Source organism: Pelodiscus sinensis, chromosome 28 (genome assembly GCF_052426305.1).
Source record: "Pelodiscus sinensis isolate ZL-2025 chromosome 28, ASM5242630v1, whole genome shotgun sequence".
Classification (NCBI taxonomy): Eukaryota; Metazoa; Chordata; order Testudines; family Trionychidae; genus Pelodiscus; species Pelodiscus sinensis.
In genome coordinates this window covers 3527663-3555285 of record NC_143079.1, presented here as the reverse complement: position 1 = coordinate 3555285, position 27623 = coordinate 3527663, and the positions used below count along the sequence as shown (strand labels likewise).

The 27623-nt window shown below is 44.6% G+C and overlaps 1 long non-coding RNA gene across 2 annotated transcripts in view; it reads right to left on the bottom strand.

The window, feature by feature from the left end:
* Nucleotides 1-5483: 5483 nt before the first annotated feature.
* LOC106732657 (uncharacterized) overlaps nt 5484-27623 on the bottom strand; it is a 51549-nt gene continuing 29409 nt past the window's right edge. For both annotated transcript variants that reach the window (XR_016348012.1, XR_016348011.1), the window contains 2 exons: nt 13740-13908; nt 5484-6011 (listed from right to left, as the gene is read on the bottom strand). This is a non-coding gene — a long non-coding RNA (uncharacterized LOC106732657). The remainder of the gene's footprint in view (nt 6012-13739; nt 13909-27623) is intronic.

Here is a 27623-nt window from a genome sequence, read left to right as displayed (position 1 = left end):
ATATAACGCTACTTGTCAATGTGAGTAGCAGATATTCAGCATTTCCAAAATCGGAGGCCCAAGGTCTTAAAAAAATGAGGCAGTTTTGGGTGTAATGTCTGAGGGCATAAGGCTCCCCGTCTATGATGGAGGGGGGGAGGAGCAACATGGATCACAGCTAATATAATGCTGGGTACAAAACAGAAATCAAGGTGGAAGAGAACAGAATCATTCCAATAACATGGAACAGGATTAGCATCCCTATTATGTTAACAGCAATCTGAGCATGAAAATCTCAGGAGAATATATATGTACCATTCATTTTCACAAAATGAACATTACCAGCTAATGAATTCCAAATTACTCGGAGTCCCTATGCAGGATAATATTTCTCAATTTAGAAACTGAGAAAAACCTACCCAGCATCTCCAGAATAGAACAGTGAAATGTAACCACCAATCTCACCCAGCCCAATTAAACAGGTGAATTTAGCTCCAATTTGCATTGGCATTTTGATGCATTTGCTTTTAATGAGGAGGACTCGGGGGCAAACTGACACGGGTTTGCTATAAATTGAGGAGTCACACAAGAACTCAAGGACCAGATGTAGCTCGTGGGTTATCACCTCATGGTGCTGTTCTGTCCCAGCAACCATGATGTTCAGTCTCACCCAGGATGTGACAAAGCTTGAAGCACATTTGGTCTCCAAGCCGTGACAATCACTTAGAAATGTTACTTGTCTTTAAATCAGCTATTAGGTATCTTAAGGTAACTGCATTTCATCAGCATTATTTTGTGTCCTTTTTTTCCCTCCCTAAAAATAATTATTTCATGTTGTGTGCTGGCAAAAGAGCCTGGATCAGTCAGTCAAGTCGCTATCTTCTCAAAGCACTTACGCACATGCTTAACTTTAGGCATGTGCTTAAGTGCTTTGCTGATATAAGGTTTTATGGATGGCATGGACCTTAGCAATCCAGTTTCGCTGCACCCTCCACTGCCATGCCAATGTGCCTCATAATTTCTTCTTTGAATACCACCTCTGAAGGTATGTCTACACTGTAGAATACCACCCATGTTTCACATTAAGGTGGGGGTTGACAATAAAATGGTGGCAGTTCACCAGGGTTAGCCACTGGCATTCTGCCGCCGTTATATTTATTTGTGCCTCTGCAGCTATGGGTGATGCAGCTCCCATTGGCCATGGATCGCCATCCCCGGCCAATGTGAGGTGTGGGAAGCAGCACGGACTCGAACTCTGCTTTCCACAGCTCCCCTTGGTATGCAGGTTCCTCCAAACTTAAAACAAGGTCAGGATTTGGCTGTGCCAAGAAAACAGGAAGTGCCTAGAATGGGACTCTTTTCCATAACAGGGAAAGGGAGGGGCATAGAGAGGAGGGATGTGATACTGAGAGTGGCCACAGGGGGGCAGTGAGCACAGGGGAGAGCTATATGCAGAGTGAACACTGTGGGCAGCCGCACTAGCAAGGGAGTAAGTAGCCAGCAGGGCAGGGGCTCCACCATCTTCTAAGTCCCCAGCCTAAGTAGTCCCCCCCTCACCCTAAACCCTTCCTGCTCCCTCCCCTCCCAGCCCTTGGCCACAGAGCCAGAGCGGGGGGGAGACAGAAGGCCCACGCCATCTGGGGAGGCTGAGAGGGGAGAGAAAGCCCCACAGAGATGGTGGGGGGAGAAAGTCCCGCTGGATGGGACCTCCCATCCTGAGCCCCTCCTCACCCTCCAAGACTCATTCTCTCACCACCCATGTTTGCAGTCTCCTGTCCTGCCCCCCCCCCCACCATCCTCAAGGCCCTGCCCTGCCTTTTGCACCACACTGCCAGCCCCCCCTGCCTTGAAGGTCCCAGGCAATCCCAGGTACATCTTCTAGTATTTGGTATAAAACACATCAACGTCCACGTAGAATGTCACGGTTGTCAGAGTGTTCCACAGTGAGGTACATCTGAGGGGCTACCCTCTTCTTCCTAGAACACAGGCACCCCCCAATCCCTCTAAAGGAAACTCTTCCATGACTGTTTTCAGTATAGGGTTTCTGACACACAGTCAAAGAGCTCTGATTAAATGCAATAAAAAGCAGCAGCACAAGCAAGCGCAAACTTGCATAAATGCACAACAAATACTACGTCTGTCGGTTTTAAGCCTGCCTTGTAGCAGTGATTTGTGAGCATTTCTTTTCAAAAGGAAAGCTTTATGTTTCACCTATTGCTGGCAATTTCCTTGATTTTGTCTGATTAAGTCAGACCTTTAATGACATTTTCACTTTTTTTTATGGCGGTTTAAGGTAACAGCCTATTTTATATATTGGGTGCAACAGAGACAGAACTTAATACATATAATTATGCAGTTTGCAAATGTGACAGCTCTGATGCTATGGCAGTGCAAGTCTATGCTGTTAAATTAAAATTATAATGATGGTAATTACACTAATTAGCTCTTTTTTTCTAGTTTGTTACCAGCAAAGTTTTGCATATTTACATGAGGAACAGCCATTTCAACTTCCCCCTAAAAATCCACCATAACCAACATGCTGAATCGCTGATTTAGCACAGGCTTGTTGTACACAAGTAACATTCAGAGATAAAAAGGCCAATGCCGAAAGGGTAAGGCTTAAAACCCATACAGTGTTTGTCCTCAGTTATTTGCATGCACTGTCTAGAAACCATCCTGCTTAGATGTTTAGACCGACATAGGGTGAAATAGTTAATGAAATCCACCAACAGAACTACAATGTATGTGCAACAAGAAGCTGTGCCTTTTCAAGATCAAGGCCATATTGTCCTCAAAATCACCACTATGTTTGTCAAAACTATCATCATTATTATATATACACCCCCGGCTCTGTAAACTCCACTCCCTTTCATCACCTGATGAAGTGCGTTCGGCCCACGAAAGCTTACACCCTGCCTGTGGCGGTAGGGAGCCTAAACCTCCTCTCTTCTGGCAAACTCCTTGGCTCAGAACCGCTCAAGTCCCAAGGGTGCCAGACTAGGGAGGTCCAGCCTGTAGTCACAGTTAGGGTACATAGATTAGTGTACTCGAAAAAGGGAAATGAGGTTTACCAGGGCGGTCGACAAGGGCTTCCCTTGTCGACCGCGGAGTCCAGACTACCGCGCTGTGCCACCAAACAGCTGATTGGCACAGCACGGCAGCCATTTTTATGTAAATGAAGTGGCGATTATTTAAATCGCCGCTTCATTTCCGTTTTTCAGGTACACTAATCTACGTGGCTCCGTCGACAGAGCTGTGTAGTTTAGACGTACCCTAACTGGTGTACATCTACACAGGCCCTTCTTTGGCAAGGAGCTGTATACACTTTGGGACTGTTGAGGGGGGAAAACAACATGGCTGTAGTTCACCACGGTTAGCCCCTGGTTAGCCGCTGCTATAGTTACCTGCATAGCCACAGGTACCAGCGATCGCAGCTCCCATTGGCTGCAGGTTGATGTTCATAGCCAATGGGAGCGACAGGAAGCGGCATGGACCAGGACACCACTTCGCACTGCTCCCATTGGCCAAGAACGGCAATCTGTAGCCAATGGGAGCTGTGGTCATCAGTACCTGCAGATGTGCAGGTAAATATAGTGGTGGGGGCTTGCCAGAGGCTATCCCTGGTGGATCAGATCTGCAGGTATTTGCCTACCCCTGGTTTAGATGGAAAGTTAGTGCGAACTGAGATGCAAATTTGCATTGAACTACCAGGCTGCATGCTAGCTGGCCATATGCATCCTGCTACCATGTATTAAACATTCCCTACAGAATTTGCATATGCGGCCATTTAAACAGCAGTGAGAGACAGTCCCTGACCTGAAGGCCTTGAAGCATAAATAGACAAAGCAGAACAAGATGGAACACAGATACACATATGGTGAAATCCAGGCTGTTCTGAAGTCAGTGGCATTTTTCCCACTGGCTTGAACAGGGCTAGGACTTAGCCCAGACAGATGTGCCTGTCCAAGTTCACACTGGGACACTGCAAAACCAGGAATAGAAGCTTCTCCTGACGCCCATTTTCGAAAGTGAACAAAAAAGCGTCAGTCTCATTGAACAATGGCCGTTATTTTTTGCTTCAGAAGTTTTACAGAATAATATAGTTCTAAACACAATTTTCCACAAAAACATTTCACAAATTTTCAGTCTTCAAAAACCAGTTTTAGGAAATGATCGTTTTTGGTTCCTGGAATGTTGCAATTAAAATGAAATATGTTCACAAATGTTTTGATCCAAAGACCCTTTTTTTTGGGCCATAAAATGTGTGCTGAGAACCTGATTTCCAGCATCTCTTCTAAGAGCCCAGCAAGCAGTGGCAGTGTTGGTGATGCTGCTAGACAATACTGACCTCCTATGGTCCAGCAAATTCTCCGATTCGGCATCAGTCAGGTACTGAGGGTGCCAGACTAGAGAGGTTCAAACTATAACTGTTTGTTCATTCATGTACCAGTTAGCAGAATGCTTTAATTTTAAATGGAGACATTCCAGTCTTTGCTATCCAACATATGCAAGGGAAATCCTGTAGACGTTCAATACAGAATTTTCAAAACATCTCTTTTCTAAAAGGAATCAGGAATCCAAATCCTCCAGCATCTTTGAAACTCCCAGCATTAAGGCTATGCAGCTTGAGTTTCTTAAAACATTGTTCTCTGCAGTGACACTTGAATATGCACAGAGCAGTCTGGGAGTTATCTAAAACCAGTTTTTCCTTTTATGGCAAAAGAATTTCCCTTGAACAGATTTGCACCATGTTGATTATGTGATTTGCATTCTTGACCACACGTGAAAATGATCAAACCAAATATGATTAGCCTGGTTTGCAGGACGCTCTGTATCAATAAGGGTACATCTACACTAGCCCCCTAGTTCGAACTAGGGAGGCTAATGAGGGTGACCGAAATTGCAAATGAAGCGTGGGATTTAAATATCCCGTGCTTCATTAGCATGTTCCCAGCCGGTCGCCATTTTGGAAACTGACTAGCCCGGAAGAACTGCCTGCATCTACACGTGGCAGAGAAGGGTGAATCTGAAATAAACCCCTTACTTCAATAAAAATAAACCCATCCCATGAGGTTTAACTGGTAATTGGAAGTAAGGGGTTTTATTTCGGATTTGCCCTTTTCTGCCGCGGGTAGATGTGAGCCGTTCTTCCGAGCTAGTCAATTTCCAAAATGGCGACCGGCCGGGAACATGCTAATGAAGCGTGGGATATTTAAATCCCACACTTCATTTGCAATTTCGGTCGCCCTCATTAGCCTCCCTAGTTCGGACTAGGGGGCTAGTGTAGACGTACCCTAAAAGATTAAGCCCACAGTGTCCATCATTTGACATTAACAGTGAACGTGAGATTGATAGTTGGACACGAGGATGCAGAACTCTAGTCTAGCTTCAGAGTTGCCTATTCAAACTATGAATGAAATGAAAACTTTAGAAACGACTGAGATCGGCTTCCCCTCACCCCTCCTCCCTGCCAACAGATTATGCCAAATGTTTTGAGATCTGTATGTAGTCCAAGAAAACAAAAGAATTTCAAGCTTTTCCCCCCTCATTTATCCTTCCAGAAGATAACATTCCTCCTTGGCGGATTTTTGCACTGCATTGGAGAATTACTTTATTCATTTGTTTATTTTTTCTTGGAGATTTTTTTCCACTGTTTGATTCGGAAAGATTTATAAAACAAACAAACAAAAAACACCAGTGACTTAAAAACCCCAATGGCATCTGCAGAAAAGTCTTCTGAAGGTAAAAGGCATCTCTGATGCAAGCTGTTTTGACCGGTTTTCTCTTGGTTCATAATTAAACTGAAATGATGGATCATTAATCATATCAGATTCAATGGAGTTTGGCATCATCTATGTCAAATCTGTTGCTTCTCCCAGTGCACTTATTACAGAGTAATTAGCACTAATGCATAATTTTGTTTCTGTACCAGGAATGAGAATTTTTGTAGGTGGACTCACCCAATGAAGCAGACGGGACTGGTGGTATGACCCGTTATAAGTTCTTTCCAGTCCAAAGGATTCTGGGAAATCCTAGAGAGGTGGGTGAAAAAAATATCTGTGACTCTCTGCCCCCATATGTTTAAGAGCAGGTTAGACAGAGATCTATCAGGGATGAGCTAGAGTGATGGTGCTTGGTCCTGCCGTGAGGGCAGGGGACTGGACTTGATGACCTCTCGAGGTTCCTTCCAGTTCTAGTGTCCTAGGATTCTAGTCCAAGACGTTAGCTGTGCTAGGGCTGGACACTTGAGCTAGTGCTTGTGTGTATCCCTGAGAAGATAAGCATGCTCCCAGTTTCAATAGAGATGCCATCCTCACTGTGCTCCAACAGTGTTTACCACTGAGACCTCAGAGTTGGTTAAGTCTGTAGGTGTCCTACACTTAGGCTTCGTCTCCAATGCCAGTTTTGCCGGCAGTGAGTAGGCAAAGGAGGCTCCCAGAGAGGCATAAGGATCTTGCAGAAAATGGGGCTTTGCGCCAAAAAAAAAAAAAAAGTCCACACTACTTTTTTTTTCTCCGCAAAAACGATGTGCATGAAGTATGCAAATGAGGCACGATGGCATGCTAATCTGCGCCTCATTTGCGTACTCACTGCCGGCAAAACCGGAAGTGTAGCCGAAGCCTAAATGAAATTAATAATTCATCAATGGGGCATAGGTGGCCCTTAGCCTCCTGGGAGTACTGCAGTATTCCCTGGCATGAAGTGGTTTCCATTCGATACAGGGTATAGAGTCTGGTTCAATGTCCCCCTCTCCACTCTACTCATTGATCCAGCTCGCCCAAGCAGGAGAGATTTTCTCTTCTGCCCTAGCCACTAGGTGCACATCTACACTGCAGGGCAAAAGTCGAATTAAGCATCGCTACTTCAGCTAATGGTCCTTACGGGAAAAATCAATTCAAGGGATGAACACCAGGCTAGATGCCAGGAGAAACAATTCAGTGAATTGAGGCCTAATTTTATAAATATTTCATGAGCTGGAAACTGGACAGCAAAAGGAAGTTTCAAAATTCTTAATTTAAAAAAAAATCAGCGAGAGCATTTCTGGACTGCTGTGTTGACTAGACAGCTTGCTGGGGCATGTCTATGCTACAGGGCAAAAGCTGAATCAATATATTGCCGGTCCCAATTTACGTACGAGTTACGTACCAAACACTAGATCGTAACGCGATCTGTTCATAAGTCGGATTACATTCACTTACGTACGGCCGCACTGTTCTGTAAGTGTGGATTTCGTTCGTAACTAGGGTTCCGGCTATATAGAAGGCTGGTCGTAAATACAAACAGTCGTAAGACGATGCATTCGTAACTTGGGGACTGGCTGTACTCAACTGCATCTGTGTCAATTGCGTAGCTGAAGTCAAAATAGCTTAATTTGGTTTTTGGCACTGTCTACACCACAGGAAGAGCACTCTTCCCTTACCTCTCATGAAATGAGGCTTACAGGAGTAGCAGTAAGAAGTCCGCCAGCTAGACATTATTTCAGAGTAAAGGCTTGTTGCGGAGACGTACGCTATGTTTTTTCAGAATAACGTTGCTATGTAGACGTACCCTAGGACACTAAGAATTAGAAATCTTGGGCTCTATTTCCCATTCTGCCAGTGTCTTGTCCTGTGAGCTGGGGTGTACCTCGTTTTCCCTAAATGCAGAATAGATAGACAACTATGTACGGGATGCAGCCCTCTCCTGGCAGGCGCACCGTTATGGACGTGCACATGGTTGCAATGCAGCGTTTTCACGTCTGCTGTTTCTCATTCTTCAGTCTCTCTTATAAGAGGTCAGCCAGGGCCTCCTAGTTACAGCTGCCTGGATCTCTCAGATAGCCCTGGTGCTCCAGGAAGAGGAGGAGGAGACAAGTCGGCCCAGTTTATCACACATTCACTGTTTACGCCTTGTCGTCTCTAAGAGGCTATTGTGCTGCCTCAAACAAAAGACATCGGAGGCCCGGGTTCCTATTATCAAGCTCAAAGAGTTGATGCTACACGGCCGGAGATTGTATTTAAAAATGGATTTTGGAGAATCTACCTTGAACTGAATGTTTGTATCAATTGATTTTTATTTCAGTTCAAGTCTTTATTTTTTTTAAAAAAAAAAGCGTAACCCATCTCTTGCAGCAGCCTACGGCTGGCCACAGCAGCATCACACTAGTGGGGAGAGTGAAAGGGGCCAGAGGGAAATATGAAATTGCAGGCACTGGTTCCAGCATCTGAGCTGAGTGACGTACAAGGTGTAAACAAACAACATCCAGGGTGACAAGTAAACTGATTTTTAAATTGTGTCTTCTGATTACTGAGTTCAGACTAATCCTCTTAGGTCAATATGATATTTATCTTGACACCATCCCTTAGACCAATTGGCTTTGCTAATTGTAAAAATGACAGGAACTGCTCTTAACCATGCCTTGTTCCACAAAGCTCTCCTGAAAGCAGTTTCTGCAGAGATAACCAGACAAATCAAATTGGAGAGACCTGCAGATCCCTGCTCCCTCCGCACAGGGGATCGGAGAGCCCAAGGATTCCATCTTGCACAGTTGTTTGCAGTTGTGCAAAAATGAGCTGCCTTTGTGTGAGGGTAGCAATTTTGTATTCCTAAGTCGGGATTCAGAGCTAACATAATCATAAGAGCTTCTCCGATTTATACTGGCTGAGGAGCTAGTCCTTTTCCCTGAAAGTGTCAATGGCCGTACAAGGTGTAAAGTAATGGAAATCGGAACTAGATCATCTAACTCTGTAGCTTTGGATTGTTTGGTTCTCCCGACTGCAGCATTGCTTTCATTTCGGTTTGCAGTTTCCACAAGTGACACACTTCTCGTCAGGGGAGTAATGATTTTCTCCCAGGGCAGAGCCGTTCCCTGCTCCCTTGGAGATCACACAAAGCCTCCATTGGGGAGGGGGAAAAACCCAAACTAACACACACTTGTGTGGTGTATGTACCTCCATCCTGGGAGTATGGATTAGGATTCGACTCCCTTTATTGGAGGCTGTTTACTGCGCCAACAGGCATCAGGAGGGTGAAGATTAGAGTTCTGGGAAGAGAAAAACTTCATCTCATCCTGTTTGTTTATTTTTAAGGCTGGACTTTTGCCTATTTTTCGCACATTCCATGCGATTCCTAAATCTTGTGCCAAGCCTATGGCAGGGCTCAAGTCTTCAGAGGAGGCAAATCAATACCAGAGATGGACCTGTTGATCATGGAAGGGCACCATCTTAAGCTTACATGCAACAGGGTGCAGGACAGGGCATATAAAACCTGTCAACAATCAGGGAGGGGACACCTGGATCTTTGACCCATCTCCCACATGTTATTTCTGTGAATTTCATCTTTCTTCGGGGAGCAAATGAGCTCACAGACTCCAGGGTCCGCGAGCAGCTCAGACAGCATAGACCTCTGGCTTTTATTTCTACCTAATGCTATTGTTCCCCCATGGCTGGTTACCGGCTGTGGTTATGTCATACCACCGCAGTTCTCCCTGTAAAAGACAATGGCTGTGTCTACATTGGCAAGATTTTGCACAAAAGTAAGCGCTTTTGTGCAAAACCTTGCCACCTGTCTACACTGGCCACAAGAAATTGTGCAAGAACACTGACTTTGTAATGTACAAAATCAGTGGTTCCTGTGCAAATACTCCAACGCTCCCACTCAGGGATAAGCCCTCTTGCACCAGAGGGCCAGTGTAGACAGCCACGTTAATTTCTTGCACAAGAGAGCATCTACACTGGCACGGATACTTTTGCGCAAAAGCGTCCATGCCAGTGTAAATGCTCTTTTGCGCAAATACTTTTAACGGAAAAACTTTTCCGTTAAAAGTATTTGCGCAAAATCATGCCAGTGTAGACACAGCCAATATGTGGGAGGCTTTATTACCCTCTCTGCAGTCCAAACCTGGAGATGAAAGCGAACAGTGTCTCCATTTGCATTGCTTAACCATAGTGCGGCATCAATCTAGTCAGAGATTTATTCCTATGCTTAACTTTAAGAAGCCAAATCAATAGGTGCTAAGCGGTAGCGCAGATGTGCTTTTCTGGGTTGAGTCTAGGCTATTTATTATTTTTTTATTTATTTACATATTTTTACCCCGCCTTTCTATTTAAAATATTCAAGGCGGCGAGGTCTTCACTGCAAAAAGAAGAGCATTTTTACACAGAGATAATGGCATCATGGCAGTGTAAAAACCCCATGCAGAGAAGGTGCAGATACATTTTTAACTTGATTTAGGTACAGGTTGAACCTCTCTAGTCCAGCACACTCTGGTCGGGCAGGACACATGGTCCAGCATGATTTTAGTTAGCTGTGTGTCCACTTATTATGGGTGAGCCAAGTTTCCCGTGGTCCCATAAAGTTTGTTTACAGCCCCCAGTCCTGGCTCTCAGTGTTCTGTGCTGTTAACTAGCTCTAATTAACTCCTCGATGTCTTCTAAGAGCCCAGCAAGCAGTGGAAGTGTTGGTAATGCTTCTAGACAATACTGGCCAATTCTCTGGTTCAGCACCGACCAGATCCCAAGGATGCCGGACTAGAGAGGTTCAACCTGTAGTTGATGTCAATCTTACACCCTTCAAATGAACGTTCTCTCAGTAAAGTCAAAGTCAAGGCCATGGTGCTGTATTTCCTCTAGTTGTCTCGAGGTCTCTGTATCAGTCCAAAACCCACACTTTAAAAAAAGACAAAACTGTACACGTCCTGGCAGCCCGCTGCTTGCCTGGTTGGACAGAGCTGCAAAGAGTAACAAGCTGAAGCTTCATTCGCCACCCTCCGTTTTGGGGCCATTTCACAATGCGCAGCTTTGCCCATTGTTCATTTAATTCAGTGTCACGCTGTGCCAGGTTCAGTAGCTGCAGCCAGCTCTGGGCAGCACACTTCAGGAACCATGTGGACAAGCTGGAGACAGACCAGGGGAGAGCAACACAAATGATAAAAGGTTTGGAAAACCTGATCTGCGATGAAAAAGGATAAAAGATCTGGGCACATTTCGTTTGGAGAAAAGACAACTGATAACAGACCTGATAACAGTCTTCACATATGTTAAGGGTTTTTAGAAAGAGGACAGTGAGCAATTGTTCTCCGTGTCCACTGAAGGTTAGGCAAGAATAATGGGCTTAATGTGCAGCAAGAGAGATTTGGGTTAGATATTAGGAAAAACTTTACAACTAGTCAATGAAGTTCTGCAATAGGCTTACAAGTACTGGGGGAAAATAAGGCATTTCTTTGAATTTCTTCCACCGTACAAAAATTTATGAAGATTCATAAGCTGCAAAAAGCCTCTTCATGACCCATTGTCATGAATGTTGTTAAAATAAATGAACGCAAAGCCACAACACTCAGTGGGTTTGCAAAGACAACAAAAGTTTCTTCCTGAGCTTCCAGGAAAAAAGCTAATAGATTCCTAAAACTTTTGGGCTACGTCTACATTACAAGGTTTTTGTGCAAAAACTGGAGGCGCATCCACACCTCAAGTGCATTTTTGCACCCCAAAAAATACAGTACTTTCACAGGACAGAGGGCTTTTGCCGGTAGAGTTATTCCTCTCCCCACAAGGAATAACTCCTTTTTGCGCAACAGCTCTTGTGCAAAAAGGCAGGTGTGGACGCTCCACAAGGGTTTCTTGCACAAGAGCATCCATGCAGTGACACTTTTGAGGTGTAGATGCACTTTTTCACAAGAAGATTTTGCAGAAGATCTCTTCTGCAAAAAGCTTCTTGCACAAAAACCCTGCAGTGTAGACAAAGCCTTGCTGTTTTAGTTTCTACCTCACCCCTCAAAGTAACCGGATTTCCCAGAGGGTGGGGCTCTGCATGGCACAAGTTGTCCACTTGAGGAACAAAACCACCCAGAACTTATCAGAAGAGTGTGCTGAAACCTTTTCCTGTTGCAAAAGTGGGGCCACGTGATGGAAAAGGCTTAACACGCTGATACATTGCAGAACATTGGCACTTCTCCCCTCTGTGAGCCATCAGGAGGGTTCTGCCTGTGTCCTCCAAACACAAGACTGTATCAGAAATAACAGTGGAAGCAAAGGAAACAGACAGGAAATGACTTGCCAAGGGCATTGCTTGCTAGATCCAACCATCCCCGTTGCTCAGTGACTTCAGAGAACAACCCTCCCTATCGGCCTGGCCTTTGTAAAGGAACATTAGAAATGCCATGGTCTGTGGTTAAAGGAACCAGCGCAGAGCTATAGAATGGGTCATTAAGTGCAATGCTTAGTTGAAACGTGTAAGAGTTGGCTGTGATTCTCCCCGTGAAGCCCTTCAACCTACGCCCTCTAAAAAAGCATCCAAGTAGAACCAGTCGAATATTAATTTTCTTTTTGCCAGTCTAATTAGAGAGGTCTGGCCCATATCCAGCAGCCATGGAAGTCAATGGACGGATTCCACTGACTGCTGCAGAAGCTGGAGCAACCCTTGCATTCAGCAGGTAGTAGAGCTCGTTACAATTTCATTTGTCCAAGCATATTTTCCCCCGTGAAAAATCTATTTTTGATGGAATTGAGAATTTTCCCTGAAAGCCTTTTGTTCAAAAATTGAAAAACGGGGACGAAAACCCTGCAATATTCAGTTATGGAAATTTCTGCCCCCCACTCTTATCTGCCTTTAAAAAAAATCCCCTCCTTTTACACTAGGAAAAAGTCAGAGAACAATGGGATGTGGAGAACAGATGAGAAATTTAAAAAACTCATTTCGGTTTGAACTGAAATTTTCACATGTGGTTCCATTGAATTAACAAAGCAACAGATTCAGAGTTAGGGTGTGTCTAGACTAAAGAGTTTTGTCGACAAAAGTGAACTTTTGTCGACAAAACTATACCTGCGTCTACACTACCGCTGAGTTCTGTCGACAGAACGTCGACAGAACTCAGCAGTTTTGTCGACGCTGGTAAACCTCATTTTACGAGGCATAACGCCTTCTGTCGACAGAGTTTCTGTCGACAGAAGGTGTTATTGCATGTAAACTGTCCTTTGCGTCTACACTACCATGTCGACAAAGCAGCTTGCTTTGTCGACAGAACTGAATGTAGTGTAGACGCTCTTTGTCGACAGAAGTTTTGTCGACAGTATCTGTCGACAAAACTTCTATCAACAAAAGCCTGTAGTCTAGACGTACCCTAAGAGTCTAAATGAAGCAATTTCACAAAAAATACTTTCCCCATCATCCCTAGCAGACCTGTTCTAATCCATGTCAAACCTGATGGATTGGATTAGATGGACCCAGATGTAAACATCGCTGGTTTATGAAGCCCTCTGTAACCTTCCTCCATGTCAAGGCTGGAGGGGTGGTCCAAGAGGTGATGAGAACTTTCCTTGGCACGGGAGAGTAACGTTCTTCTGAAGCTCAGACACCACAACCCACAGAAGTCCCCATGGCCTTACCAAGTAAAATGCAGGTTGAACCTCTCTACTCTGGCACCCTCAGGACCAGACTGGTGCCAGTCCAGAGAGTTTGCTGAACCATGAGAGGTCAGTATTTTCTAGCAGCATCACCAACACTGCCGCTTGCTGGCCTCTGAGAAGACATTGATGGGTAAACTTGAGCTAAATAACAGCCCAGAACACTGACAGCCAGTCCTGGTGGCTATAAACAAACTTTACGGGACTGCAGGAAACTTGGCCACACCCATCCTAAGTGAACATCCAGCAAGCTAAAATCATGCTGGACCACAGATGTTCCCAGACCAGAGCATGCCAGACTAGAGAGGTCCAACCTGAATAGATGCAGTTAAACAAGGAGAAGAAACGATTACATTTTTTAAATGAAATTCTGCAAACTACCTGGACCACTTTCTCCTCCTTGGTCTCTCAGCAGCTTCCCTGGTGGGCTGCCTGTTTTTGCAGTACAATGTTCCTGGTCCTTCCGAGGCTGACACATGGTGCAGGTGCCTTGTATTCACCTTGCAGGACCCTATGCACAACGGATCCTCTTGGTTGTTTGTCCTTGGCGCTGGAAGTCAAGGTGAATTCTCTAATTAGATCACAGCCTCCTTAGTAAAACAAGTTTAACTAAAGATTAAAAAAAAATTAAGCACAGAGGATTATAGGTTAAGCAAATGTAAATACATCTGGAGTTTTCCCTTTATTTTAGGGGTAGGTGATGGCCCAAACCCACTCTCTTTTCCCATACTATCTTGGGAGTTAAAGCAGATAAATCCTATTTCGTAGCAAACAGATTTTCAAAAGAGGTGAGTTAATACCAACGAAGCTCTGCTCCCATTTAGGGGCCCAAGTAAGCGTCCTGAGTTGCACACAAACTCTATACATTAGAAGCTGCACTGTGTGGAACATCTGCCCCTAACTGGATAGACGATCCCAGTGCGGAGCACGCAGGACAACCCGGCCCAGTTTTCATTAGTGGGCCTTCGTGACATGGATTACAGGCACATTTGCTAGCACGGCTGTAGTTAAGATTGTTCTGTCTCAGCAGTTTTACCGCACACTCATATTTTCAGGGGTTTATTACTCACTCATTGATATTGGCTTTGAAGCTGAAATCTGATATACATCAAAGTCTTGGCTTGGGAACATTTTTTTATTATTATTCTCACTTGAAGGAACCACGGGGGGAAAAAAATCCTCTAAAACAAAACCAACTTCAACGTCTTTCCTTTCTGTAATAGTAAAACAGCCAGGGTGGGATTTTTTAGAGTAGCTTTGGGGCTGTTTTGTTGGTTTGGGTTTTTGTTTGCTTGTTTTTCCTTTTTCAAACAGCCACTGTGATTGAAGCTATTAGTCCATTATAACAGACGAAAGGCCAAATTCCAACATTACTCCATTGAAGTCCATATTCTAGCTGGTTTATACAGAAGCAATTTAATTGAAGTCAATCGTTCCACTCTCCAGCTGGTGTAAGTCAACATAACTCAGGGCTTGTCTCCAGTTACCAGGAGCTTGACTCTGCAGAGCTCAATCTCCTGAGATCTGATTTATTGGGTCTAGTAAGGACCTGCTAAATCGACCACTAATGGTGCCCCTGTTGATTCCAGTACTCCAACAGGTTGCAAAGAGTAAGGGAAGTCAGTGGATGAGTTTCTTCCATCGACCTCTCACAGCACGGAGGCCACAGAAACTCGACTTAAGGTACGTCAGCTCCAGCTACGTTATTCACTGGTGTTGCGTATATGAGGTCAACTTTCTCCCTTACTAGACCTGGCCTCAGTTGCAACCAGTGGTCAACCTCCCCATGGCATCTATAGATGCCAGTAAGCCCCCTGCAGGTGTAAGTCAGCATCATTCCTACGAAGTGGACAGAACTCTGCAGAAATATGCCAGCTGAAAAAGTGATACAACTGGTTCAGAAATATAGATTTAAAAAAGTTTGACATCCTTGCTCTTCCTTCCAAGTCTACAAAGACATGCTAATCCATAGACAGACTGTGAACCCATTGAGATGGATGTGCAGTCCCTAGCCCAAGGGAATGGAGCCTAAGATCATGACCACAACAAAAAACAAATCATGATCATTAATCCTTTTGCCTCTGACCTTGGCTGCCTCCCCCCTCGCCCTTTTCCAGACTTGGCTTGTCAAATGGAAAAAGCCAAGCCCATGTCTTTTTCATAAAACAAAATAGAATCTTGCCACCCATCTGCTCTGCAAAATTTGCTCAGCATCTCAGCCCACCAGCCCACCTGCCTCTAGGAGAGGCAATTGGAATTACCCTTTGGAGATGCATTGCCAGTGGTCATGGCTGCATCTTTGGTACATAAATGCGGTAACAAGGATTCTAAAACACGCAGACATAGGTAAAACAGCTGCCTCCTCTAGAAACTACATGGGACTGATTTTTAAAAACTCTTCTGTATCTTTATAGTTCGGGCTTTGCCGCCTCAGAAAATTTGCTGCTGCTTTTTTTTTTTTTTTTTTTGTTTAACAGCTGAAATCATGGCCTCCAGGTTACACTCTTTCATCCCTTTGAAGCTAGTGGGAAATCCTATGTAATTTAGCTGAGCCAGAGGAAAGACCTCCTGGACAAAAGGTAGGAAAAGTTGATTTTTTTTAAATCAGAGATGTAAAAGGAGTCATGTTCATGGCTAGACAAGGCACCCAGGGAAAGAAAAGAGAGAATGTGTTGAATGAAAAGCACAGGGATAAGAGATGGAAAGGGGATTTAGAATCCATTTCCTTACATTAATTTTTTTAAATGAACTATTCAAGCAATGGGGGAGGGGCTAAAGAGAGTTACATTATTGGATTTAATGTGTGTTGTTCTTATACCCCCTCTTTCCTTCCTTTGGTTGGTCAAATAGAAATAAGCAGTGCTTTTTTTGTTAAAAAAAAAAAAGTGCCAGTACTCCGGGGAAAAGTTGTTGAGCAACAAAAGAAAAAAATGGTGGAGCCGGCATTGCCCTTTTAAGAGACATGGCCCCTTTAAGACAGCCATTTTCATTCAAGAGATGCCAGTACACTCCATTCTTTCCAGGTAAGCTCTGACTGGAGTTGCCGGTACTGAGTGCTGGGCAGTCCCGTCACAAAAAAAGCTCTGGAAATAAGTATTCAGCAAACAACCTGGGTTCACAATAGGGGTCTCAGGACGTATCTTATGGTGCTAAAATTGAAAACTGTCAATGCATTTCCATGCAGCATATAGAAGGAGGTACCTTCGAGTGACTTGGTGTCACACCTGACAGGTGTCTACACTAACCCCACTGTCAATCTAATCTATGTGTTTCAGCTATGCAAATAGCATAGCTAAAGTTGATATAGTTACCACGGCATCTTATGCATGGTAAGTTCAGCAGGGGCTCCTCTCCTGTCAAAGCTGGCTACTCTTCTTGTCCTGGTGGAATACCGGTGTCGACAGGAGAGCACTCGGAGATTGATTTGTCGCATCTAGGCAGACATGATAAATTGATGGCTGATGGAGTGATCACTGCAGCATCAATCCCCAACATAGTGGAGACAAGCCCAACCTCAGCTGCCCAGGAGTCTTTGCTTCCAATTTCATGCTTTAACCGCTAAGTCTAAGGAATCTCTCAGTCCTTCTCTAAAAGTTCTGGTTTAGATCACAAGCTACCTTTGCCTCCTCTCTGTCTCTGGTCAGAAAGATTCAGTGAGAGTTGCACCTGATTTTTTTCAGGACTTAATTTGGCCTAAGAAGAAAAAAGTAACTTTACAAAGCAAAGTTAAAAAAAATGTGAAAAAGACATTAAAAAAAAGATGTTTAGGTTCCTCAGTCCTCTTACCCCCCTCCCCCCCCCCCACCTCAGACCCTTTTCTCCTCTTGGCTTTCTCTCAGAAACAATAAAAAGCTCTCCTACACCTGGAGCAGATCAGACTGATGTTCTTACGGCTCCCCCGGGAATATTGCCTCGTATGCCTGGAAAGTCTGAAGTTTCCCCAAACGCTCAGCAGTTCACTGGGGCGTATTTCATCTGGCTCATCACTGCAAACCTAAAGGGCAAACAGCAGCCAACTGAGAGCTTTGAGGGGAGAATTGGCTGCACGACTTTTCATCTCTGCCAAAACAGCTCCGGGCAACTCAAATGCGAGAGCCTTGTGCAGCTCGTTTCTCCCGACGGGCCTGGGGAAGCAAGGAAACAACTGTGACTGTGTGCTGCCTCTTGTCCTGGCTGGAATGCAGAGCCTCAATCTCGCCAACGGGGAAGGTCTCAGAAATGGGAAGGTTTGGAACACGACATCATATTGGTTTGTTCAAAGTATTTGTTTATCGGTTCCCAGATAGGAGGTATATTTATTAAGACTGTTGGTAGTATATTGCATAGAATCATTTCTAGGAGACATCTATAAAATAACTTTACACATGAACCTACAAACACTTTTTTTCCCCCCTCCCTGCATTATGCTTAAACTTGTACACTGAGAAGTTGCTTTTCTTTTTGTTTGGCTGGTTTGGGCCGACAGCAGAAACTTTTGCTAAAAAGACACAAAGAAACAGGTGGGGGAACGTCCGGAGGAGGATGTTGTATTGTTACGGGGATGATATATTATTATTTCCCAAGCTCTGAAGAGAGAGACTCAACTTGTCCACTTTGATTTATGCTTGTTCATTCACCGATTCAATAGGAAGGTCAGGTGAGCCTCGCTGCAATATTTCGCTCTACATTTTCTCTGGTGAGAACAATGAAAAGCTGTTTGCCCCTTCCCTCTCTTGCTGCTTGGAATGCCAGGTAGGCACATGGACAGCATCCGCTCCCAGCATTCTGGAAAGAGGCAAGCAACATATCGTCTCAAAACAACGGCACCGAGATGGCAGTTCCCTGCAGCTGAGCTGTTCAATGTTCACTGGGGCACAGCGACCTTTTACCGTCCTGATCGACAGGACCTCGTGTGCAATGGCTGCAGTGGGCTCGGATCCTGCTACATTGGTTCACAGACATGGAGATTCAGCTCTCCATGCCAGTAGGAGTTGAGGGCACTCAGCCTCGTATGGAAGAGTCGGTGGGAATTGACTAGAATATCAGAGAGAATCATGGCCCCGCTACAGGAGGTCACCGGATGGTTAAATGAAATGATTATTTATCTATTACAGGTTGACTCTTTCTAAACTAGGACTCTCTGGTCCATCAACTGTTCCAGGATCAGAGTCCCAGTGGGCAGCTGAGAGCCCAGCAGGCCAGTAGGCTGGGAACCCAGTATGCCGCAGCTGGACTCTCCGGTGGGGAAGGCAGTGTAGAGGGACCGGTGGCAGGCTCCAGCTGGCATCCACACCAGGTGTGAGGGGACGGTAGCAGGGGGGTAAGAAGAGATCTCCACAGGGCTGGCAAAATCCCTCACTTGGAACCAATCAGGTCCTGAGGGTGCCATACCAGGGAGATGCAACCTGTATTTATTTTGCAGCAAAGTAAGCTTTCCCTAAGGGCAAGATATTCCAGAGTTGCTACAGATAGGTTTCTTGTACCTCCCTCTGAAGAAATTGGTGCTGGGCCAGAAGCATCACCTCTTAGATTCTCTTGGCAATTTTCATATACCGACGGCTTCCAGGTCCCAGAAAAAGACCAGGACCCTCCTGTGCTACAACCCATTCCTGGTTCCAAAGAGCTCACAACTGACCTTATGAAAAGATGCAACAGGTGAAAGAGAAAGAGATGCTCATAGAGAAAAGTGGATGAGGAGGAAGAAATGAGAAAACAAGCCGGTAAGTATATCTTAACCAGTGGATTCCATTAACGTGGCTTGCAATTATCACTATTAAAATTTTTTCTCGGTTACAGAATAGTTTCTGTGGAACTCCATTTGTTTAATCTTCAGCTCTGGTCAGACTTTTCCTAAAAGAGTGGTGTACAAGTTCTGGCCTCTTTTGTGTGTATGCGCACATACATGTTTGCTATAGTGGAAAGCACCGTTCAGACATGTAGTCAAGAAACAGTGCACATATTCTCAGTTGTAATCTTTGCAGGTCTTTTTTCTATACACAAGATGAGCTACATTGTAATCCATTTTGATCAGCCGTAACACCCTCTTCTTTTTAGGCATGTGAAATTGTTCAGCCTTATGCTAAAGCCATGAGAGAAAAGAACTACTTTACTGACCGATCCCAATCTAGCTAACAATAGCTCTGTGAAGTCATCACCTATGAAAAATTCTTATCATTAGTTATCTGGGCTGGAATGACTATAATGCAATCAAATACAATTCGAGCCAACTGAATTTTCTTTTCAAAAGTTCAGAGGGAAAAAAGAGGTAGTAATTTTCTATGAAAAAAAAATTCACGAAAATGCCAACCCATTTTCTGCCAGCTATCGACGGAATAAAATTGTCTCTACCCAGAACCATGTTAATTTTGACTGTGTGCATAAAGTACATTATGAAAACAGAAAAATATGACAACATGAATGCAAAAAAAATGAAACTTTCAACATGATATTCTCTTAAACATTGCTCAGCAACAGGATTTGTATTTGATGTGCTGGGGTCCTTGAGCTGAAATGAAAATATATACTGTAAATACCTTGTATCGGTTCTTTGTCGTGATTTCTGACAACTCATTATTAATGGGGTTTGGAAAGACCTCTCTGAACTAGGAAGGTTTTTGAATTTGATTCTCTTTTAAGTGGCTCTGTCATCCCTTTCTGTGAAGATGGGAGACTCAATTAAGCAACTGTTTTAGCAGGGGTTCTCAATTCCTTTGAATGTTCAACATGTAGAAGGGGAGGAGAATAAAACAAAAAGAAGTCATCCCACATCAAAACTCAGCTTTCTGTTCTAATTTGACCTTTCTTATTAATGAGTCTTCTTCAAGGTCATCTGGACAGTTGTGGCCAAAAACAATTTGTAACACAGAAATTGTCATGTTCCCGTATGGGCATGATCCAAAGTCCATGGCAATAAAGGACAGGATACCTATTCCAGTGATCTCATTGAGCTTTTTTACAAGGCAAGATCCCATTTTACACAATGACCATCCATTTGTATTGGGAGTTCTCTGCCCACATTCTGGCTCATTTGTGTAATGTCCATTCCAGGGCATAACATCAGGTACTGGATGTGAAATTCACCCTTCTGCAGGAGCAGGCTAATGTTCCAATCAAGTCCTATTTGAGACGTAAGCTGGACTTAAATTAGTGTATACAGATTTCATCCACTGGCAACATGGAGAAAGACTCACTTGGCTTTTCACGGAGCTTCAATGCTTTGAAAAATGCAGAAAAGCCAGGCGAGACAAGAAGGGAGACAAACTTGTGGCCAATATGATGTGGAACTAAATCAGTCCACTTAACTAGCTGATGTTAACAACCCTGGAACAGAGGATACAGGAAGAACTGGCCTGGTGAAAAGGGGACGTGGTAATGTTCTAAATACCTGAAGGCTCAGACAGGAAATTTCATTGGGTAAGGGACTTATGGAGAAACATAAATCGAACAGAGCCCAAAGTCTAATTTTGTGGGTTTTCAGTTAATCTATTACACAACAGACCACAGGATTCTGTGATAGCAGCACTTCATGGATGGCTGTGAAAAGAGTCTGTTTGTGATGAACATTTGCTCTCTTTTTCGATAATTCTATTACTCGTGTTCAGAGGAGGTTTATGGACTGAAAAAAACTCAGCTGTGGCCATGAATGTTTGATGTCTTCACATATAATGTTATTGCTCGAAACTAATTCCATGCTAGAATTATGGGATTCAACGAGTTTGTGGTCACACCGTAGGCCACAGGGAACACTTGTAGGCACATTACAAATTACGTATTTTTGATCATCCTGGTTTTTTTCCCCTCTCCCACATTGAAACTAGTACTAACTCATTGTGCATGTGCTGATGAATGGCCATGTTGGCTTTAACTGAGCAAAGACAGAGATGTTCTGAAGTGCACACAGTGAATGACAAAAGGTTTTCATTCTGTGTGCAATTTCTAAAAATTAGCCGCGTGCTAGAGAATGGGAAGCCCTCCACTTCTTTGGAATCATTTAGGCTGATGGAAGAAGAAACAAGCTGCATAGAGATATGCAGGGCTTTTTTTATTTCATAGAATCATAGAACAGGAAGGGATCTTGAGAGGTCATCAAGTCCAGTCCCCTGCCCTCACAGCAGGACCAAGCATCATCTAGATCATCCCTGACAGGTGTCTGTCCAACCCGCTCTTCCATATCTCCAGAGATGGAGACTCCACAGCCTCCCTCAGCAATTTATTCCAGTGCTTTACCACCCTGACAAAGTTTTTCCTAATGTCCAACCTAAACCTCCCTTGCTGCTATTTAAGCCCATTGCTTCTTGTCCTCTCCTCAGAGGCCAAAGAGAACAATTTTTCTCCTTCCTCCTCCTGGTAACACCCTTTCTTTTAGGGTAGGTCTATACTACCACCCTAGTTCGAACGAGGTGTACCGGTAGTTCGGAATAGGAAGCCTAATCCGAACTACCTACTCCGTGCCGTGTGTAGCCGCGAGCACGGAGTCCGAACTAGCGGGGATTTAAAAATGGCGGCGCCCGGCAAGATGCAAATGAAGCCCGGGAAATTCAAATCCCGGGCTTCATTTGCAACTTCGGTTGCCTACATTAATCACCCTAGTTCGAACTAGGGTGGTAGTGTAGACATACTCTTAGATACTTGAAAACCGCTATCATGTCCCCTTTTAGTCTTTTCTTTTCTAAACTGAACAAGCCCAATTCTTTCAGTCTCCCTCAGAGGTCATGTTTTCTAGACCTTTAATCATTTGTATTGCTCTTCTCTAGACCCTTTCCAATTTCTCCACATCTGTCTTGAAATGTGGTGCCCAGAACTGGACACAATACTCCAACTGAGGCCTACTCAGTGCAGAGTAGAGCGGAAGAATGAATTTGTGGGTATTTAGAATAATTTACCATTCCTGCTTCTCACTACGTGGCATACTTGATTCAGAGCATGCATTAGTTCTCTCATATCATTGTCCACCAACCCATAGACAACCCTATCTTGAAGAGCCAGATAACACAAAGTTAGTATTGTGCACATGTTGGTCTGAGGAATGGTTTGCCAAGATGAATACAAATGAAGAGGACTCTGATGAACTTTCATGGCCAGAGTTAATTTTTTCCCCAAAGACTTGGAAGTGAAGTCGGAAAAGTTGTCAGCAATTCTAAATGAAACTTTGGGTTGGCCTATATCACAGGAAACCATATGCCTAAAGCTGAATCCAAAGCTCACACATCCAGAATCCCATTCTGGAAATCTGAATTTCCCCAGTGTTTCAAGAGGTGTTCCTAGCAATATGAACCAGCAATGACATTTTCATCTGGATTTGCTAAAGTTCGCTGCCTTTCAGTTGTAGGGATTTGAGTTTGGCCCATCTTTACTTGCACTATTTGGATTACAAGTCCCAGCTGTATTAATGCCTGTCATCAACACTATGGGGACTGTAGAGATAAACAGATGAGAGGCCCCATAGCATTATGTGGAAGACATGACACAGGGGAAAAAAACCACTGGTATTTAAAGAACTTTCTACAGTCATCATATAAAGGTTTCCATCCCAGGATGGATTGGAGCCAGCAAGATTGGATTATTCTGAGGTTTTTTAACTCTATTCCAGTAGTATCAGGATATGCTTTAATGACCAGAAGAGCTGCAAAGCTTGGGCATTTATTTCCACTTTTCAGCTTGCAACACACTGTTAATTAGCAAAGTTTGTCTGTCTGTCTCTCAGGGTACTTCTACACCGCAGGGGTTTTTTTGAAAAGCAGCCGTTTTTCAAAAAACCCTTCACTCACGTCCACACTGCAATCGTGTTCTTTTGAAAAAAAATGGAAAGAACAGAGGGGGTTTTCTGACATCAGTAAATCTCTTTCGGAAAAAGGTTTCTTCCCCATAAAAAGAGCGCTTTTGGAGAAAGGAGTGTGGGGACGGAGAAGAGGGAGTTCTTTCCAAAAAAGAGGAAAAAGCACAGGTGTCCTAGTGGCCACTCCACCTGTAGTAATCACAGCTTAAATGCGAGATAGCATCCATTCAGTGTGGACGCTCTCTTTCGAAAAACCAGATCGCTTTTCCGATGCACTTTGTCTGTGTGGACGCTCTCTTTCGGAAGAGGTTTTTCGGAAGATCTCTTCCAGAAAAGCTTCTTCCACAAGAAGCCTGCAGTCTAAACATAGCCTCAGTCCCTCCTTCCCTCCCTCCCCCAATGTTGGATGCTCCTACACTCGCTGGGTCTAACTGAAGATTCCTGCAGTTTTCCAGAGCTGTACACTTGGCCTACCTTCGCTTCTCTTCCCGGCTGTTATAAACTACCTGGAGATTTCATTTCTGACAGCTACTTGTATGTTCATGAATAAAAATCTACTACTCGGCAGGATTTCAGTGTTAGACTGTCTGGCTGGATTGCACTTATTTAGGTAGAATGCAATCAAGCATGACTGTAAAAAAATAACCCGCAATGTGCTTCCTCCCCCACCCCGTATATTACAAGCATCAGCCTTCACATTCAGAAGAGAACACACATGCACACACACACAAAAACACACGGAGGATACAGAGCTTTTCTGAAATTGAACATGCTCTTATAAGAACTAGTTCAAAGTGTTATTGATCCTGCAATTGGTGAGATATTATTTCTGGGTCAGGAAACAGATGGGACTCTTGGTTAGCTGCAATTTATTATTTATTTCTCAGAGTACTGGTTCAAGTTGTTGTGAATAATCTAGCCCCAAATCTAGAAATTAACCTTGATGGGTCCTAGTGGCCTAGTAGTGTTGTTGCCAGTTAGAATTTGAGGTTAAAAAATGGATCGGAAGTGGAAAGAGAGAAGCAGCTGTCTCAAGCTAAGTTTAGTGGAGAAGAAGTCTGCGTTTCTCTGGTGGACTCTGACTTAGTCAGACATGAGATGGATTGCTAGTTCCTAATGTATTAAGCAACTGAAGTTGTTTCTTCTGGCTGATTATAAAATGTACCATGAAACAAATCCACGCCCATTAGGTTTTCAATGAATGCCTATTGACAAACCCAAGCATTAAAAAAACATGAGTCAGATCCCCCCAAAAAGACACGAGGTTGACTTTTAAAATCATGACAGTTTTTAAGAAATCCCACTAGTACATTTAGGGTTTTTTTTTAATTTGCTTTCTGGTTTTGAGTGTAGGCGCCTCTTGGTCACATTATCCAATTAATCCCATAACATAAGAAGTAGGGGTCAAATGAAAGTGAATAGTTAGCAGGTTTCAAACAAACAAAGGAAGTTTTTCGTCACACTGCACACAGTCAACCTGTGGAACTCCTTGCTGGAGGATGTTGTAAAAACCAGGACTTTAACAGCATTCAAAAACACTAGATAAATTCATGGAGGTTTAAGTCCTTCAGTTCTTATTAGCCAGGATGGGTAGGAAGGGTGTCCCTATCCTCTGTTTGTCAGAGGCTGGAAATGGGTGACAGGAGAGGGATCACTTGATGATTTTCTGTTCTGTTTATTCCCTCTGGGGCATTGGCCACTGTCAGAAGACAGGACACTGGGCGAGATGGGACCTTTGATCTGGCCGTTCTCATGTTATCCCCACAAGTGTGCGGTAGGCGAGTGTGTTGTGCATCATGTCTATTATAGAAACACCTGCTAGGAAAACACCTTTCCTCTTTTCATGCCAGGATTCCAAAGTATCCCTGTGCATTTTATGGAGGGGTAGCACCAGGCAGCAGCCAGGTGTAGTAATATAATCTGGATCATGTAGCAAGTCAGCGGAGCGGAGCCAGGAAAAGCCCCAGGTGCTGTGATTTCTAGCCACCCGTTCCAACCATCAGCCCTCGCCCCTCTCTGATTGCCAGGGATACGGCCTAAGAGTCCTGATCTGGAGTCACCTGCTTTAACCACTACCCCCCACAGCCTGCCCTTACAGTCTCTAGCTCCCTTTCCTCGAGGGCTCTGCCTTCCTCTCTGCAAGTCACGCAGTGTGTACACTGCCCCTGTGGTTACAGAGCGCTTGCTCTCAGCTCTAACAAGCACTAACTGAGCGCCGCCTGATTATAGCCAAGTGACTCACAGGATACTTCGCTATCGCAGCGCTACCTTTCAAATGCTTCAGTCATTTTGGTCATTATTTGTCATGGCAACGGCAACTGGGGCTTTTCTTTCCTGGCCCTCCCATTAGTTTCACTCAAAACTCGCCGCTCATTGCACTCCCTGAACAAGGGGGATATTGATTTGCCGTCCAAGGCGCAGAAGCGCCCTGGCTCCTTCCCTGTGTGCTTGGCGTTGAGTTGCAGCCGGAGCCCGGCAGATTTTCCTTCCCCTTAAAGACAGGAGCAAATTGTGCCCTCTCCAGCCTGCAGCAATATTTTGTCCACTCCCAACCATCCTGTTTCCTGCCCATCTGTCTAGAGAGGAGAACAGCAGGCTGAGCTGTGGCAGGTGCCCCATCCCTCCCTGCACCCCCAGTTTCTACTAATGATCATAGAATCCTAGAGCTGGAAGAGACCTCAAGAGTCAGAGGCCAGCCCCCTACCCACGGCAGGACCAATCCCAACTAAATCAACCCAGCCAGGGCTTTGTCAAGCCGAGACTTAAAAACCTCCAGGGATGGAGATTCCACCACTTCCCTAGGGAACCCATCCCAGAGCTTCCCCACCCTCCTAGGGAAATAGTTTGTCCCTAATATCCAACCTAGACCTCCCCCACTGCAACTTGAGCCCATTGCTCCTTGTTCTGCCATCCATCACTACTATGAACAGCCTCTCTGGAACCTCCTTTCAGGAAGTTGAAGGCTGCTATCAAATCCACCCTCACTCTTCTCTTCTGCAGACTAAACAAACCCAAATCCCTCAGCCTCTCCTCATAGGTCATGTGCTCCAGCCCCCTCATCATTTTGTTCACCCTCCACTGGACCCTCTCCAATGTGTCCACATCCTTTCTGTAGTGGGGGAGGGGAGGGAAACTGGGCACAATCCTCCAGATGTGGCCTCACCAAGTAGCCCATGAAGAGGAATAAAGGCACTCCTCATCTTCATGGTTTTTGCTGCACGAATGCCACAATTTGACTTTTAATTATTTGTGCAGGACCTTCTGGAGTAGCAGCAAACCAGTTTCTCTTACTAGGGTCCATGCCAGCATAGTTATGTTGGCCAACCGATACTGGCAGGGTCCTCCAGGGTCGATGTAAGCTCCCACTGACAAAAAGAGTAGGAACACTGCCTCTCCCGACGACACTAGCTGTGCTCACACAAGCCCCGTGCTGTTGGCCCAGCTGTTGCTACGGTGGTGGTTTTGTTGGCATACCCATGTGATCTAGGGCAGCGGTGCGCAACTTTTTTCAACCACGACCCCCATATTTTATTGTACTCGTGTTGCGACCCCCAAGGTAATTTGAGCAGCGTGGTGCTTAGATCTGGGCGGCTGGGGCTGCACAGCACGGTGCTTAGATCCGGGTGGCTGGGGCTTATGCCCACCGCTATGGCAACTCCCAGGAAGACATCCACGACCCCCTTAGGGGTCCCGACCCACGGGTTGCGCACCGCTGGTCTAGGGAGTCCGGCCAACATAGCTGCACCACTGTACATTTTAAGCGCAGACCAGGACTTTAGTTTCTCTTGGATTTTGTAGATGCAACATTACAAAGAACTTCAAATCATAGAAGATTAGGGGTGGGAGGAGACCTAAGGAGGTCATCTAACCCAATCTCCTGCTCTGAGCAGGACCAAGAGCAACTAAATCATCCCAGCCAGGACTGTGTCAAGCCAGGCTTTAAAAACCTCTAAGGATGGAGATTGCACCAGCTCTTGAGACAACACATCCCAGTGCTCCATCCACGTTGCTCACAGTTTTCATTCCACATAGTAGACGGATTTTCATTCCGCATAGTGGACATGAATGGTGATGAATTGGAGAGGGTTCCCAGAAGAGCCTATTAAAGGATTAAAAAACGTGCATATCACACACACACTCCAGGACCTTGATCTATTTAGTTTAGCAAAGAAAAGACTAAGTGGTGATTTTGTTTTTAAGTACTTACATGGGGAGCAAATAAATTGAAGTGGCCTCTTTGACCTCATGTGGAATGGTACAATGATTTTGGCTATGTCTACACTGCAGGCTTTTTGCGCAAGAACGACTATTCTTGCGCAAAAACTTGCCAGGTGTCTACACTACACAAGTGTTCTTGAGCAAGTAAATGTACAGCACAGCGTCAGAAAACAGGGCTTCTTCCGAAAGAGTTATTTCTCTCCCCACGAGGAATAAGCCTTCTTGCGCAAGACCTCTTCCTCAAGAAGGCAGTGTAGACAGGCAACATGATTTTCTTGCTCAAGAAACCCCAT